The sequence below is a fragment of the Pteropus alecto genome, unplaced genomic scaffold (genome assembly GCF_000325575.1).
Source record: "Pteropus alecto unplaced genomic scaffold, ASM32557v1 scaffold288, whole genome shotgun sequence".
Classification (NCBI taxonomy): domain Eukaryota; kingdom Metazoa; phylum Chordata; class Mammalia; order Chiroptera; family Pteropodidae; genus Pteropus; species Pteropus alecto.
This window is the reverse complement of record NW_006442124.1, coordinates 484,158-490,011: the sequence shown is the minus strand read 5'-3', so window position 1 is coordinate 490,011 and position 5,854 is coordinate 484,158. Positions and strand designations below refer to the sequence as shown.

At 42.2% G+C, this 5,854-nt stretch overlaps 1 protein-coding gene across 21 annotated transcripts in view; it reads right to left on the bottom strand.

Moving 5' to 3' along the window:
- The window catches only part of MAP4K4 (mitogen-activated protein kinase kinase kinase kinase 4), a 175,998-nt gene that overhangs the window by 97,218 nt on the left and 72,926 nt on the right, over positions 1-5,854 (bottom strand). The window lies entirely within an intron of this gene.

Below are 5,854 nucleotides of genomic sequence, written 5' to 3'. Positions count from 1 at the left end.
AAAAAAAAAAAAAAAAACCACCTCTAAATGTTTATTGTTAAAATAGGTAACAGTCATTTTTCCCTAGTAGACTTCCCAATACCCATTACTTGATTTTACAAGAGTCATATTAAAGTCTTCTTTGACACTTTCTTGTAGTTCCAGTGTAGGGAGGTTGGAGAATAATTATCTAGAATAAAGGGAGTGTACAAAGAGATGGCAGGGAGGACACAGAGGGGAGAAAGGGAGTGGTGGAGAGAGGGAGAGGGGGCTGGGGGAGGGAGAGAGCTCTTTTACAGCTGTATTATAATTCCCGACCTAGAATCTAAAACTCTGTTATCCATTTACACTAGTAAGTATTTCAAACAAATCTGAGATCATTCTCCTCTCACCCAGAAAGGATACTAGGATTTAATTCTTTTCCATATGGTTCTTCTCCATCCATTCTTTGCCATGAACATTCTGCTGGTCATTTCCCAGATGAGTAACGAAGAGCTACCCAGGTACCCTGAGCACCATCCACTTAAGGACTCTGTGAAAAATGGTCCTTCTGCAACGAATGTAAAACAGGAAGAATGACTCCATGTTTTCCAAGAGCCTGCCCCTTCTGTGGTCTCATGATGGAGTGCTGCAAACTTTAGAACTTGAAACCCAAGGAAAGCTTTATCTGTGTTCTGGAAAGTGTATGCAGGAACTCAAGTTACAACGAGACAAAACAACTCCATGAAAATGACACTGTTACAATTATGTCTCAACTGTATGTGGTCACAGTAGGATGGAGCCCAGCAATGGCCCAGGAGTTCACAAGCAGGGACTGCTCAACAGCTTATCATACAGGACATCAGGACAAATACAATGCACAGGCCAAGACCCTCGTTCCGGCTCTCATCTACCCGCAGACACCGCCACTCTAGTGGGCACTCAGATGAGTCCTCCTCTGTCCACTCTCTCTAGATGCCCATGCAGATTCCTAGCCCTCGCTCACTAACTCAGCTTTCAACTACCTTAAGCCTGGTCTGTTTAGGCCCATTTCTCTTCTTCAAAAGGCACAGCCAATATGTGGGGAGGCAGCAGGATGCTAAAGTAATGTACTTATCTATGTTAAAAAAAAAAAAAAAAAGAATAGAAAAAAGAAAACCTCTAAATCTGAAACAGAAATAATAATCTAATCTATCTGCTGAGATGGTCCACCATCACACAAACGAACCATAATGGCCAGCAAAATAGCCTGAGAAAAACTAAAGCTTGCATTGAAAATATTGAATGTTACACTTTGCATGTAATTGTGTGCTAATGAGGAAGTTGCATGAAGGGTGTTTTGAAGTTTGAGACTATAATATACCATATCATCCCATTTCACCCTCCATTCCATCTCTTAAAGGCTGCTTCATATAATGTGCTCACCACAGACGAATACTATGACCACCCTCCTTCACCAGACTGCAGCCAGCATGCTGTGTCACTGACACTCCTGGCTTGTTCAGAGAGATCAGGATCTTAACATTAACAGGACCCTTCTTTCCATCACATTGCCTATTCTTAAAATATACCCATAAATGACTCGGTCAGTACTAAACGTGCATACCTAATATCCATGTATGAACCTGGCTCTTCTGTCCTACTGTCTACATTTCTTGGACATGGTGAGAGGTTCAAGGCCCATGGCTTGCTTTAGTGATGAGACACCACGTAACTATTAATGCACTTGTGAGAAATCTGATGATGAAAAGCCCAATACTATTCACCGCTACTTTCCCAACAAAACCGGAAAAATCCTATAAGGGCAATGAAACAGGGCGCCGCCCGGTTCCACAGATGAAGGGCTTTGACTGAATATCATCACTAAGTTACCTGCACAAAGTATGACGGCAGCAGGACCCCTTTTCACAAAGACTATATAAAAACACAAGAGACAGACTCCTAGTATTTCTGCCAACTCGTCAAATTCCTGCTATTGAAGTCATCTGCTTTTAAAGAAAAGCGAATTCTCTCAGAAGATTAGTAAACACAGCAAGATTTAGAATTAAACTGTTATTCTAATCGATGCTACTTCAGGCAAACTTAGATTGTTTCACACTAACAAGAATTGTCCCCTTCAGTAAAGCAACCTCCATGGCACTTGATTCATTTTTAGTTTTTAAATGAGGAAAATGCATGTTTCTTTTTTTAAAAGGAAAACTCAAACTCTTCCTGGCAGACATCCAAGCTAACGAAAATGCCCTAATTTTCTACTCTCCTTCATGATTCTAACAGTCAAAATTGTCAACTTGCGTTTGCAAATATGCATTACATGACACAAGTTCCAAGAAAAAAAAAAAAACACCACATGGTTATAAAATGCAGGGCAACTGTGGCAGCCCATCTGCCTCTAAAGACGTCTGTCCCCAACCCACAGACAGGAGCCTCGCAGAAGAAACAGCAGTCAGGGGAAGCTTTTAAATCTCAAGAGAAAAAGGTGGCGATGTTCCTATCTTTCTAATTCTCTACCACCACCAAGTATTAGGTAACTACTAATTCGTGCTGCATAATCCTTACCAAGACCCCAACAGCTCTATTAAAATTCATCTGATGAACAAGATGCTCAATGAGAGGCAATTCCAGTGGTCTCATTCACAAGGGGAAACTCAGAGGGGATGCGAATGAATCAAGGAAATGAGAGAGAGAGAGCCCTTCGCTAGGATTCCACCCTAAGGGTGGTCATGCCACTCGCTGTTCACCAATCATCCGACCGAAACGTTTTACCACTTCTTCTCCAACCCTCCCTAGCATATCCTTGTTACTACATGGCACCACCACCTCATAACTGAACAAGGAAGTACACTGCAACTGAGCACCTTTTCTGTTCCTGCTTTCTACTTAATCTTACCTCTCTTCACAGAATCATAAAGCTTTTGTACTTGAAGTGAGAGAGAGTAGACCAAATATTGGAGAAGACAATTCTATTAAGTTTATGACACTGTGTAAGGTGAGCAAACACAATTTAGGATTAACAAATATGTTTTTTCCCTCGACAACCCTGAGGTATGTGTGCACACTTAACAGCCTGACCTGGAAGCAAGCATGGCCCTGGGACACCTGGGAAGTATTCCTATCCTGGAGACAGGGCTGTGAGAACAAGACACAAGGCACCATGATATCCTCCCTTTTGGGACATTTAGTGAACAAGGCACTTTGTATGCATTATATTGTTTATCCCTCATATATCCCAACATATGTCATTATCCCCAAGTTATGAGAAACTGAAGCACTGAGAAGGGTTAATTAGCTCAAGACTGGATTCACACCCAGTCTTTGCCCTGTACCCGGGTGTGGACTTTAAAATAGAAATGACCACAAGAACATCCTATCTAAGCAACTTACAAAGGGACTGCCAATTACACTATTCTGAAACATAAATATTTTAAGTGATTATACTCAAACATGGCAACAAAGTAACCAATAATACTTATTTTCAATGCTTGGCCTTTGCTCTCCTCCTATAAGAAATCGGGAAAAGTCAATGAAAGAACACTCAGAAGGACACCTCTGGATATCTGACAGCAGGTGTGAGCAGATTCAGAGCCCCTAGCTTTCTAAAACTGATAATGGGCTTTTGTTTGTTCCTCCTTTCATCTCATCATAAATTTTCTTTCAACAAACACTGGAGATCAGATTTTTTCTTTCTGTTGAGTTCAATCTGAAACAAAAACTTTAGAGACTTAACTGCCTGAACTTGGCTTCCTGTTTGCTTAACAGCAAAGCCTGCCAAGGCAAATCTCAATAAGCTGGAGACTGACTGCATTTGACCAGTGCCCAGGACGTGCACCACCCCCCTCCCCCGCCCCCAACCACTGCCAAGAGATAAAACATCATGCCTGCCTTCAAGGAACTTATAATTTAGAGGGGTGTGAAAAAACCCACAAGGAACATAACATGGTGACAGAAAAACACTGCATCCTGTAGTAGAAACACTTAGGAAACAGGACGGCGTGAAAACTGCTCTGCTTTGACCAGAAGTAACCTCTCCTATGGGGCAGTAAAGCAGACCCACCACGGAAGCTACAGTGGGCCTTCAAGGACTGCCCTCATGGCCCTGAAGGTAATCAAAGGACAGAATATAGATCCCTTGAGATTTGAGCTGCAAATAATCCTTATCAAATTCCAAAAAGGGACGGGTATGTAGCTATCCACAGTCCTGGAGAAAGGGAGAGAATGCAATGATTCACTCAGGACTAGACGCTGTGTCACAACGCTGCATCACCCCTCTCCAGACATGTAAAGACAAAAGGGGTGTGTCAGACACTGCACCCGACCAGTCTTCCCTGAAATTGCAAGAGGGGCTTCCACCATGATGTGACAGGTGCACCTGTGCCAGGAGGGGCAAAAACCTGGCTGCCTCCATGCCATCCAACTTGGAAGCTTTGTTCCTCAACCTAAATGATCTTTAGTGGTGTTCTGTTGCTTTGGAGATGTAATATTTGCGATATAAGAGGATTATCGTCGGGGGAGAGGTGTCAAGTTGTTCTATTAAAGAAGTGAAGTTCAGTTTCTCACTTTCACCCATGATATGCAGACTTCCAGGCCCCACATCAGACCCAAGCATGAGAATTCTGTAAGTGAAGTACAGGCATCCATGGCTTTTTCATCCAGTGTCTAGTGAGTCTTTTGCATTCTGAGATTTGGAAATTACTTCTCTGAGCTTGTATGAAAAAGCCCAAATTTAAGTTCTCATATCTTTTTTGGACTATATAGTATTTATTACAATAATATATGCACTCGTTGTCTTAGGTAGGAGTTTTGGTGTAAGAAGTTTAGACTCATCATAAGCAAATTCTAACAAACACCAATTATGTTGATCCTAAAAATCATATAACTTAAATTCTGAAATGAACGGACAAGCCTAGTTCAACAAAACAGTTGATTTTACTGATGAGAGAAACCGAAAGCTGGAAAGAAGACACACGTCTAGTGGCAAAGCCAAACCTGGTTTGCCAATTCTCTCCCCAGGATTTCTCACTCACATCACTCATAGTTTAACTTAAAAATTCCAACTGGGGAAGGGGGATGAACCGGCAAAGCACAGAGGATTATTAGGGCAGTGAAAATATTCCGCACCATATTAGAATAATGGATGTCATTATACATTTTTCTAAAGTCAGAGAATGTACAACACCAACAATGAACTCTCGTTAGCTAGTTCTGTGATTACAAACAGGTTCATCGATTAACAAATGTACCGTCTGGTGGGGGATGCTGACAACGGGGGAGGTTATGCATGTGTGGTAGCAGGGGGTGTATGGGAAATCTCTGCACTTCCCTCTCAATCTGTTACCAGACCAAAGTCCATGTGCCTGATGCTTCGAAAAGGCCAAAACTCAAAACATCAGAGTATGGAGTAAGGAAAGAAGGTGCCAACCAAGAAGATGGGAGCCCTAGTGGTGCCTCGAGTCCATCTTGCTCGCTGGATCAGGCCAACAGTTTTTAAGGGGCGGGAAGTGCTGGCAGGGGAAGTTTTAACCGGAGGACCTTGGAACTTGGTCACTTATGGTAAAGGGACGTCAACACGGACCTTACTGGACAACGGACCCTTGGCTTCTGAAAGGTTTCTGGTGTTCAGGTTCCAGTAGTATCCTTTGGTTGTGTGGGGAGGAAGCAGGGGACTCTGGTTCTGGGTGCAGCTGGAAGTCAAAGTTTTCTCCTCTGCACATGCTTTGCTGCATGACTTGAGATATTGCTCTGCTGTCTCTGAAAAGCAACTCGCTAGCTATCTCGTTAGCTAGTTCTGTGATTACAAACTTTGCTGTTTAACATAAAATTGCTCAAAACAATAGTCTTTTAAAAACTTTTTTAGAAATCCAATCTACTTCCCCTTATATTTTATTTTTAAGAGCAAATA